Source organism: Octopus bimaculoides, chromosome 2, assembly GCF_046866305.1.
Source record: "Octopus bimaculoides isolate indiv1 chromosome 2, ASM4686630v1, whole genome shotgun sequence".
In the NCBI taxonomy this organism is placed as follows: Eukaryota; Metazoa; Mollusca; class Cephalopoda; order Octopoda; family Octopodidae; genus Octopus; species Octopus bimaculoides.
The window spans coordinates 101,754,794-101,767,450 of record NC_142929.1 but is presented as its reverse complement, the minus strand read 5'-3'; the positions used below and the strand labels follow the sequence as shown (position 1 = coordinate 101,767,450).

The 12,657-nt window shown below is 36.6% G+C and overlaps 1 protein-coding gene across 16 annotated transcripts in view; it reads left to right on the top strand.

Moving 5' to 3' along the window:
• LOC106871624 (uncharacterized) overlaps window positions 1–12,657 on the top strand; it is a 168,711-nt gene that overhangs the window by 46,529 nt on the left and 109,525 nt on the right. For 3 of the 16 annotated variants that reach the window (XM_089347318.1, XM_089347319.1, XM_089347329.1), the window contains one exon: window positions 12,226–12,438. The exons of the other annotated variants lie outside the window; for them this stretch is intronic. The gene's annotated coding sequence lies outside the window, so the exon portion shown is untranslated. The remainder of the gene's footprint in view (window positions 1–12,225; window positions 12,439–12,657) is intronic. 16 annotated transcript variants of the gene reach the window in all.

Sequence of the window (12,657 nt, the reverse complement as noted above, 5' to 3'; positions counted from 1 at the left end):
AAAATAAAATTAGAACCGTGGTGTTATGCTATATATGTGAAGTATGGTAGGTATCTACCAAAGTTTTTTAAAAATTAGCTATAATTGTAACTATATTGATGCTGTATGGTGGGTTAAACCGCATGAGTTTTCTGTGTTTGCATCTGTTTTATCGGATGGGAAGGTGGGTTCTATAAAGTTAATTTCTTCACTAAATCCGCTTCAGTCAAATGTTTTATTATGATGAGGATTAACTTTGTCTAATATGGACTTATCTAAGGGCAGGTTACAGATGCATCGATCAGTGTCACTAATGAATCAATTAATAAATGAGAGTGGGCGATTGGAGTTTTTATTAACGTAGGTTTTGCCGTTGTTTAGGTTTATATTAATGTCAGAAGTAATCTTTCCTTGGGTCGGTTCTAATTGTTATTTTAAGTTTTAATTGCTGGAATATTCTAATGAACTTCTTTTTGATACTGTCTGCTTCGTATCCTATTACACACTATTTCTGATTGAACAAACTTCGTTTTTAGACCTGTTTATGATATAGAAGCTCACAAGATATAGTTATGCATATATGTATTTTTTTCTTTTACTTGTTTCAGTCATTGGACTGTCACGGAGGGGTACTGTCTTCAAGGGTTTAGTCGAGCAAATCGACCTCAGTACTTATTCCATCGGTTTCTTTTTGCCGAACAGCTAAGTTACGGGGACGTAAACAAACGGACACTGTTGTCAAGCGGTGGCAGAAGACAAACACAAAGAGGCGCTCACATAGAAATATACATACATACATTCATACATACATACATACATACATACATGCATACAGAAAGAAAGAAGGAAAGAAAGAAAGAAAGAAAGAAAGAAAGAAAGAAAGAAAGAAAGAAAGAAAAAGAACAATAATTTAAACCAGTTAGGAGAAAAGGTGACCGATGATTTGACCAATAAAAGAAAGACAATTTAGAGATACCTGATACAATAAACGAAAGAGAAACAAATTGCAGTGTAATAAAATTTGGCGACACCAAATAGAATTCGCAGAGTCAATACAGACGTTAAGAGAATAACAATATTGAGAAACCGGATATAATAATTAAGCAATGAAAATAAAACAAACGACGAATTGACCAATAAAAAGCAAGAATGTGACAATACGACAATAATCAAGAAGACAATGCAACAATTAAGTTATTAAAACAAATGGCAATTGAAAGAAACCGGATGCAAATATGCATTCTTTTAATTGACTGAAGAGTTTACATACATATATACATATATATATATATATATATATATGTATATATATACTCTTTTACTCTTTTACTTGTTTCAGTCATATTTGACAGTGGCCATGCTGGAGCACCGCGACCCCAGGACTTATTCTTTGTAAGCCTAGTACTTATTCTATCGGTCTATTTTGCCGAACCGCTAAGTTACGGGGACGTAAACACACCAGCATCGGTTGTCAAGCGATGTTGGGGGGGACAAACACAGACACACAAACACACACACACACACACACACACACACACACATATATATATATATATATATATATATATATATATATATATATATATATATATATATATATATCAAACAATAAGCAACCCGGATTTCAAAAGTGATTGCAGTACGCACGTTTCATGCTACTTCAATTTATTTAAGTAATGTGAGCATTACCTTAAATGCAATATGAAGAGCAATCTTCAGCTGCACGAAAAATGCAGAAAAAAGACATATTACAAATGTGGCAACATATTAAAACCAAGTGGGAGAGAGCATACATAAAATCCAAATGTGAGGAAGAATATATAAGACCCTGCTATATCAAGATGGACTTATATATCCTTCCTCACATTTGGATTTTATGTATGCTCTCTCCCACTTGGTTTTAATATGTTGCCACATTTGTAATATGTCTTTTTTCTGCATTTTTCGTGCAGCTGAAGATTGCTCTTCATATTGCATTTAAGGTAATGCTCACATTACTTAAATAAATTGAAGTAGCATGAAACGTGCGTACTGCAATCACTTTTGAAATCCGGGTTGCTTATTGTTTGATTTTAATCACCCATCCTTTTGGGATGCGATATTCGGGTGCCTTCGCATAAGTACCATATTCAAGCCTTGAATCTATATCTAAACCGTCTATATATATATATATATATATATATATATATATATATATATATATATATACGACAGGCTTCTTTCAGTTTCCGTCTACTAAATCCACTCCCAAGGCTTTGGTCGGCCCGAGACTATAGTAGAAGACACTTGCCCAAGGTGCCACGCAGTGGGACTGAACCCGGAACCATGTGGTTGGCAAGCAAGCTACTTACCACACAGCCACTCCTACGCATATATATATATATATATATATATATATATATATATATATATATATATATATATATATATATATATATATATATATATATATATATATATATATATATATATATATATATGGTGCTCCAGCATGGCCACAGTCACATGACTGAAGCAAATAAAAGAGTATATACATGCAATGCATGTATATATGTGATATGTGTGTTTATCGTTGATATTGGCAGCTATTCCTTGCGTCCGAGAACTTCAATTTACACTTCTTTGAGTTGGATTTTTTTTTCTATGCTCATAGTGCTTATTACATAGAAGCTCAACCCTTGCTTGAAACAAGTGGAATGGGAAATGATAATGAAAAGTCAGTAGAGAACATGATTGTTTCTGTTGTTGATAGTTATAATCCTTCCTGATATAGGCACAAGACTTAGAGAGGCAATTAGTTGATTGCCTCGGTTCCAGTACTTGACTGGTACATGTTTTATCAATCCCGAAATGGATGAGAGTTAAAGTCGACCTCGGCAGAATTTGAACTCGGAACGAAAAGCCAGACGAAATACTGCTAAGCGTTTTATCCGGGTGGCAAACGGATCCTACTGCCACACATATGGCCTTCCAGCAGCAACCCTCTCCAGTCAAGGATTGACCAGCAGCTTAACATAGCCGTCTGAATTGATCCTAAAGTTTTGTTCAAATATGTGAAGCCATATGACGTCACCCTTACTGGAGACCCACCAGAAAACCATCACAGCCTGGGGGGACCTGGTTTTCATAGTGTCCATGTAACGTCTTATAGCCTTTACAGTGTTCACAAAGCATTGAGCCGAAGTCATGCTGTCGGCATCGTTATACAGGTAACCGTTTTCCAATGTTCAGATGGATCCCAGTCAACCATGTCAGCTAACTCTTTTCTCAACTACAACTTTAAACTTCATACTCTCCACCACCGTTGAATGTTCACCAATACATCAAGCTGTTCCTAAAAAAGGAACAGATTTAGTCCAACCACCCTGTATGTGTGTGGGGGGTATATGTATGCCTATATATATATATATATATATATATATATATATATATATATATATATATATATATATATCAGGCGTGTGTTCGTTTTACTAAAGTATCTTTATTTGTACCTGATAGATAATACACTCCCTGCCACTCTCTCACTCTTTTACTGTACTGTATATGTGTGCGTGTATTTGTAAGTACATATATATATATATATATATATATATATATATATATATATATATATATATATATATATATATATATATATATATGTATGTATAAATGTACATGCGTGTGTGTTCGCTAATCCCATCACTAGAACACCGAAATATAGTGGGAGCAATTCAAAGCGACCAGAAGGGGGTTGGTTGCAATCTATTTAAACCATTCTCGACGATGACACAGAGGGAGCGCAGTGCCGCAGCTGGTAGCTATGCTAAAACGAGAGGTGCAGAGGAAAGGGGATTGCATTTGATTTGATGTCTTCAACAAGGTCAGATAACCAAATGGGAAGAAAATTTTTTTTGAACATAAGGTTGATCAGGATGAGATCTGGAGGTGGAGCACATCACGGTTCGATTTCCCTCATCAATCGACCTATGATGTACTATGATCCGCATGCAATCTGATGAGATGCAAAATAACGAATGACGACAAATGTAGAAGCGGAGAAGTTGGCATGCTAAAGCATATTCTATCTAATTGCTCAATGGCACTGGAATGGTATACAGGGATGCACAATGAGGTCCTCAAAATTCTCTAGAGTGCCAGCAGGAACCAATCAATGGTGACATTCTCTAGAGTGCCAGATGGAACCAATCAATGGTGACAAGAAACCACAAAAGGATTACAGTAAATGGTTTATCCCGTTTGTCCATCAAGGTTAAGGTGGATACCCAAACCAGAAGAAAACTGTGATTGACGAGAACTGGGTTGGAGTATGGGAGATAGCAGATCTTGTAGGTTGTGAACGCTCTTTCCAATGTCAACAAAGAAAAGGCTGGATATGACAATATGGTGTGAGGAATGAAAGATAATACTCCTTATCAAATTAATTGTTCCACAGGAAGACTATTTAGATGCAGCCCAGGTTAGGAAAGAAGAGCGTTATGAGACGCTACTGGAAAACTGTATAGATGTTGGTTGGTATGCAATACACTTTCCTGTAGAAGTTGGATGCGAAGGTTTCATTGAGATCAGACTGAGGCGATGACTACTGTCAATTGGTGTCCAAGATCGGCAAGTAAACACCACCTTGAAGGAGATCCAGGCGATAATTGAAAGGGCCAGTCATTGAATACGGTTGAAAATGGAATGATGAAACCTAGCTGGAGAGGCGATGACCCCGAAATGGACTTAAGGTTAAATACTGGTCAGTCGAATCAGTAGATGAGGCCTCACATCAGTGAGTTGGAAGGGTGCGCTATAAAACTGTCAAGAGGAAGGCCCCGAAACGGTGTGCATTCTCTCCTGATGACCCCTGAAACCAACTGGCGCCCGGTATGCGGTGTTTTCGACTGATTGTATTTGCACTACCAAACTGTTTCCAAGTCTCTTTTTTCATTTTTCACTAATTGAGAAAAGGTCAGTTTCCAGCCAACGAGCCAAGAGTTTTTCATTGGATTTAAGGATAGTCTTGCATGTATATGTATATGTATATATATATATATATATATATATGTGTGTGTGTGTGTGTGTGTGTGTGTGTGTGTGTGTGTGTGTGTGTGTGTATGTGTGTATATATGGGTACATATACACATACATTTGTGTATGCCTACAGATGAAGCATATAGGTGCGCATGCATAAACACACACGCTTATACACATACATGAATACATACATGTATTCGTGGATGCATACATACATACATATATACATATATACATACACATATATATATATATATATATATATATATATATATATATATATATATATATAAATATATATATATATATATTTATATATGTGTGTGTGTGTGTGTATATATGTATGTATATGTATATATATATATATATATATATATATTATATATATACATATATATATATACATATATTATATATACATACATACATATATATATGTATGCACGAATACATGTATGCATTCATGTATGTGTATAAGCGTGTGTGTTTATGCATACGCACCTGTATGCTTCATCTGTATGCATATACAAATGTATGTGTATATGTACTCATGGGCGCAGGCACAAATGCTGTTGCATGTGTGGATGTTGTTACATGTCAAACTTCATGAATGTTTTATATACTATGAAAGTACTTTTCACAGCTTGTAGCTGTAATCTTCAAATATGAGGCTCTTTTCTGGTTTTGTGGACTCAGGATTGTCAAGGATGGTATTGAGTCACATAACTAAGTGCTCCGATAATCATTAAAAGAAATATAAATTTATAGTCCGGTTGGAGTAATTGCAGTTAAATCGTCAGTTTGGCGTAGATCTTTTTTTTTTCACTAATTGTTAACATTATGGCAACTACTGTGCAGGATTTCTTTTTTCTGTCCCAAATTATCATGTCTGGTTTGTTATACTTGCATTCTATTGAAATTTTGACAGTAACATTCTACCAGCATTCTTTCTATGTTATTGTAGCTTCTGATATTTGAAATACGGAGTGACAGCGCTAAGCAGTGATGTGTATAAACACTAACTTGTAACTAGTTCAAATATGCTCGAGGTATATTTGTATCCTCAGGATTCTTCTTCTTATGGATTTCATTAAACAGTGTTCTAGCTATGACAGCAAACCCCATAGGTAGATTCTATTGAGAGGACATTTTCAGACAGCTACTTATGATGTGGATGACATCCTTAATGTTAATTCTACGGAGCTTGCATTGGTTGTCGTATTTAGGTGGCCTACCTGCATCGATATCCCTTTTGTGCATCCTGCATTTTGCGGCTACTTCCTGCTTCTGTATTATTGTTATGTCTCAAGCCACTGTTATCTAGCACCTTCGGATGATCTCTACGCGACTGCTACTCAACAGCTATTGAAAAGTTAGTCTACTGTCAGTCCACTGCTACCACGGTCAGACTACCTCTATTTATATGTCTTGGTCGAGCCTACTTCTACGCTTGGGGGCGTCGACACAACAATTATAAAAGTATATCTATCAAAAGTATATCCATCAAAGTATATCGGTTATTAGTCCAGGGTTAGACTTCTCTGGTTCTTAATGTTGTTATCCCTTTCAAGCTTTATGCGAATATAACCATGCATGACCTTCTGCTAGAATGTAGGCAACTTCCTTTCTAATGACTTGTTGCGGTAGAGCTGAGCAAGTTTTCTGGGTGTATGTTTTATGGCATCAGTCAGGGAATACTTTCTGAAGAACTTTCTACCCTTCGTGATGTTACCGCCTTCATGTATGCGTTTTTGAGTCATGACAAAACTTCAACGTTTGGTAGTATCTAAATGGTGTCAAAGGGTTATGTTGCGAAATTCAAAGACTGATTAAATTGGTGTTAAGTCCCTGTCGCCTTGTTTTCATTTAGAGTAGAGGCAGTCTACACCACTGTTAGAGTGGAAATTACTGATACGGGTTAAGTTTTCGGGGTTTAACTTTAATAGACCGGATCCTATCCAATCAAGTAGTTCAAATGTTGATATGACTACTGATACAAGAAACACATTCTGAGTATTTGAATTTATTGCATACCGAAAGTTCCCTGGTTACACATTCATTTTTGTAGGTTCTGTCAGAAAATATCTTCATCTATTCCCACGTACCTGTCTGTAGTATTCTTCACTATGATCTCAGAAAAACAGTCAGGCCTCTGTGTGCGCGCGCGCGTATGTGTGTGTATGCGTGCACTCGTATGTATGCGTGTGTGTTTATGTATGTATGTATATATGTATGTGTGTGTGTGTGTGCGTGCGTGCGTGCGTGCGTGCATGTATGTATGTATGTATGTATGTATGTATGTATGTGTGTGTGTGTGTATGTATTGACTTGCTATTGCTTTCGGTGGTGTCTTTAACTTTGCTGCTACCTGGGTTATCGACAAATATCAACATTTTAACAACTGACAAGGATAAAGTTCTGCTGTAAAGAACGAACGTTGATAAAAAAAAAGTAAGCAAATAAATAATAAAATATAATATGATGCTCGAACTTCGCTATCTTGTCAGCAAAATCTTAGCAAGAGATATATTTCTACGCGTCTCTTGATATATCATGTATAAATGAAGTTTTGGGGGTTTTCTCTTTCTCTTTTTTTTTTTTTTTTTTTTTTTGCTACATATCGATTTTGGCTTAGTTAAGTATTTGCAGTGACTATGATGAATAACATTTCATGGATCATTTCTGTTGCTGTCACAGTTTTCTATATATACTTTCTTTAATTTTGCTCCATTTGTTTCAAATTCGGTGTACTGATGTAGTTTGTAAGCTAATTAGGTAAATATAATTCATTTTTGCCATAAATCAATAAATTTTAGCCAATCGAAAGCCAGACACATTGGTGCCTGTTTCCACAATAACAAACCAAGTAGTTGTCTGATTAAAACTACAATGACCACGTGTATTTTCTTTAACGAGTGCCTATTTACTAAACGTTTGTTCTGCCTCATTTTTGCCATTTTCAGTTGTGTTTTTTGAAAAACAGATATTTTCGGTTGTTGTCTCGTTACTATCTCATTTTCATAGGTTTGAACTGCGAGTTTTCCTGGACCTTTTCAACCTAGATAGAAGTATGACCGCAGCTAACTCGTTTAACCTTTTGAATATGATGGAGAAATTGAAAACCAAGGATGATGCAGTTTTTTTTCTGCAAGAGAAGGGTTTTAACCCTAAAAGAAAAAAAATTATATGCAAAAAGACACTATATGAAGAAGAGGATGCTTCACGAGAAAATATACTGGCGGTGCTTCTAAAAAAGATGCAACGCGTGTGTGTCTGTCAGAAAAGATACATGGTTAGGGGATGGCATCCTTCTGCTTAGGACTGTATTGCTTTTCCTTTATTCATGAGTCAAGGAATTGACTTGAAGCCGGTTTTACGTTAACAGCTATGCTCATGCAATATATGCGGAGAACCTGCTCTGCAATCCAGTTCAGATAAGCTGCCCTGGGAATATTGTTGTGATAGGCGAAACAGTTTTCTCAATACGTAAATACAACCAAGGAAGCGTGCTACCTGAACATTGGGTTTTCGGAGGAGTGTGTCGTGAGACCAGACATGTTTTTTTTCTTCTTATGCAGTACCATGTCGGAATCGGGACACACCAGAGGAATGCGTTTGTCAGTCGGTTCTTCCAGGAGCTACAATTTTCAGTGGCTTGTGGAGGGCTCACTCCCACATTCCTGAAATTGATGGTTATAATTTTCAACATAGAACAGTGAACCACAGCATTGAGTTTATTAACTCGAAACATGGCACCCACTCGCAACAAGCGGGGAAAAAGCGCATGAGCATGTGTAAAATGAGAGGATAAACGACGCTGTTGGGCCCACCGTTCTATGGTTGACGCGTATCTCTGCGAGTTTATGAGACGCAGGAGATAGGAAAATTGTAATTTGTTTGACAAACACCTAGAGCGTATCCCAAACTTTCGTTTTTGAATTTTCACTTCAAAAAATGTATTGTTTACATGAACTGAACTATTACTATAGTAGTATAACGTACAGTTTGCTTAATAAAAATTCCTCGTAATGTTATGATTGACAGCTAGCAAGCAGAAAATTAATTTCCAAAACGTGTTTTCTGATTGGGTAAAAACGTGTTTTCTGATTGGGTAACAACGTGTTTTCTGATTGGGTAAAAACGTGTTTTCTGATTGGGTAAAATTAAAATTAAATTAAAATTAGGTAAAAATTAAACCTCTGTAACATTTTTCTAAATTTTTTCTGAAACAAGTGAATAACAAAATCAGATTCAGTGAGGGAAAATACATCAATGTACCAAATTTGAAAATTTTCATTTAATTTTAAAATTAGAAAAAAAACAGCAGCAGCAAAGATCCTTTTAGTTTTCTCACAGATAGTTAACTGTCTTCCCTTTCCACATCCAGGATTGGCCTTGAGGATAAAAGGAAATGAAGGGAGGCCCTAACGAATGATGTAGCAGAGCCGAACGCACAGTTTCCCGCAGTAAAAGCAACCACTTTGGTGAGGCTTATCTGTTGCGTCTTGGCCTAGTCAGCCAAAACCGAGGCTGCCATATATATATATATATATATATATATATATATATATGTGTGTGTGTGTGTTATATATGTAAATGTATATATACGTGTGTGTGTGTGTGTGTGTGTGTGTGTGTGTGTTTCTATTACCGTGTTCTTATTTTAACCTGATCGATAATTTATTTCTCTCTCTCTCTCTCCATCTCTCCCTCTCTTCCGCTCTCTCTCTCCCTCCCTTTGTATTATTGACTTTGCTCTCTGAGCTGTTTTTAACATTGCTGTTACCCGGGTTATCAACACACATCTACATTTCAGCTATTAAAAAATAACGCGATCGAACTTAACTGTCTTGTCAGCAAAATCTTCGTAATCGATATAATCTATGCTACTCTTGCAATACTTTATTTTTATTTATTCATTTAATTTTTCTTTCATCACATGTCGAGTTCGGTTTGGCTTAAGTATCTGAAATGACTGATGGATACCATTTTAGCTCTCTAATAGATAGTAAGATAGCTTATTTTAGTATACTTAGCTAATATCATTTAGTTATCCAAGTTTATCATTTTGTCTTGATTTTCTTATTTTTTTTATAAGTGGTTCGAAGAGTTAAGAATTTATAAACTTGTTAAGAACACTATGATATTTTGTTTTATTTATAGTTTTCTTTGCCGTTGTCATCGCTGTCGTTGTTGTCGTCGTCGTCATTGTGATCATCACTGTAATAACTGGTATTTTAAAAAGAGAATTTAAGTGACAAGCATCAAAGAATGTAGACGTTACATCGCATACACACACAGACATAAACTCACATTATCGATTATGGAGTCCTGTACGCGATCTCTCGACCTGCTAGACTCAGAAGTAATCTTCACAGGCACGGATTAGTACTTTACTGAATCCACCTCAATATATTGGTTTCAAATTTTGGCACAAGGCCAGCAATTTTGGGGAAGGGGTCTGTCGATTATATCAACCCCAGTGCTCAACTGGCACTTATTTTATTGACATCCAAAGGATGAAAGAGAACGACGACCTCGGCGGAATTTGAACTCAGAACATAAAAAACGGACGAAATGCCACCAAGCATTTTACCCGAAGTGTTAACAATTCTGCCAGCTCACCACTTTCGTCTTTCAATATATTAACATTGCTAAGGTGGTGAGCTGGCAGAATCATCAGCACGTCGGGCAGGATGTCTAACCGCTTTTCGACCGTCGTTACATTCTGAGTCCCAATTTCCCCGAGGTCGGTTTTACCCTTCATCCTTTCGGAATCGATAAAATAAGTTCTAGTTGAACACTGGGATCGACTTACTTTTCTCCCCCAAAATTGCTGGCCTTGTGCCAAAATTCAAAACCAATATATTAATATTTTGTTTAATTATTTTACCAATTCCGGTGAGTTGGAAGGCAAAGACTTTAACTAAACTTGAACTCAGGTCGCAATAGGACGTCACCTAGCATTTCTGGCGTCCCACTGCAATTACGAACCTATGAAAACTCTTCTAAATGATCATTATACCATTCGGCTGCAAAAATTAGCAACTTCATGTCCCTCAAAATCACACTCTATCGTCTTAACTTATGAATACCAATGTTGTCATCTCTGGTATACAATACAATGTTGGAAGGTCGTGGCTGAAGGTTTATGATGACAGATCAGCTCAAGCAGCTCTAATTTGAGACTGAACAACAACAGCTGCTCGTTAAACAAACTCTTACTCATCAACAGTTTACAGCCACAAAGTTGTCAATACTGTTACTATTTCTTCAGCTGTTCACTACAAAAATCTGTGATCCTCTAAATATTCTGGCTAGTCAATACACTCCGTAAATCCATTTAATACACACACACACCCACACACACACACATACGCATGCATACATATATCTGTGTGAGTGTGTATGCTAGTGTGTGTATGTGTGTGAGTTCTAGAGTGTGTGTGTGTGTGTGTGTGTCTTATCTTTTACTTGCTTCAGTCATTGGACTGCGGCCATACTGAGGCACCGCTTTGAAAGGTTTAGTCGAACTAATCGACCTCAGTACTATTTTTCTAAGCCTGGTACTTCTATCGGTCTCTTTTGCCAAACCTCTAGGTTATGGAGGTGACGTGAACAAACCAGCACTGGTTATCAAGCGGTGGACGGGGAGAACAAACGCAAACAAGAAAACACACTTATATAGATAGACTAATAAACTGTTAAGCAAACAGGCAAATAAACTAATAGCCGGTAGTCCGGGAAAACATGGCTGCCAAGAATATTTCGCTTTTAAAATTCAGATACTACAATACGGATTGAGAAAACGAGGATATTCAAACATTACGATAGGACGGTAAATTGAAGCAGACAGTGAGAAAGATGAAACAACGCCAAATTAATTTGTTAGCTCTGCGTGATACTAGAGTTGGAGAGAAGGATCCATTTTTTTTTTTTTTTTTTTTTTTGCAATGGAAGATATTATAGTTTTAATCTCTGTTAAAAAGGATGATTTAAGACGTGATGAAATCGGCTTTGATTCAGAATAAAAATACTTCGAGACCATTACTGAATTACCTTATATATAAAGGTAGATCCCTTTTAGTGAAACTTAAAGCCAAGCAATGCGTAATCAATATTCTTTATTTCGCACTTGTAAATAATCCTTGTATAATACGCACGAAAATTTAAGGAGATTGTAATGACCCCAGTGCTCAACTGTTACTTATTTTATCGACACAGGTAAAATGAAACGACAAAGTCAACCACGGCGAAATTTGAATTCAGAATGTAAAGCCGGAAGAAATACCACAAGACAAGGATTCTGTCTGCTCACCGCCTTCATGCCTATACGTAATGCAAACAATGAAAAGGAAAATTCTTTCGTACAACTGTTGCAAGAATGAATGAATGAATAGTAGACGAAGGAAAGTTGTGAAATGGTCAGGAGAAAAGGTAGTGTCTATGATCCTTTACATAACCTTCTTGACTGCAGGAAAAGAGAGAGGGGAAGATCTTGAAACAGAACACCTGGTCCAAATGTTTTCAACAACCTGAGGTCCACTAAAGGTACCCAGGGTGTTAGGTAGTGGTGTTAAACTGGGTGATGGATGAAGTCTGCCACTATGGCGGTATTTGAACTCAGAACGCAAAATGCCGGACAAATACCGTAAG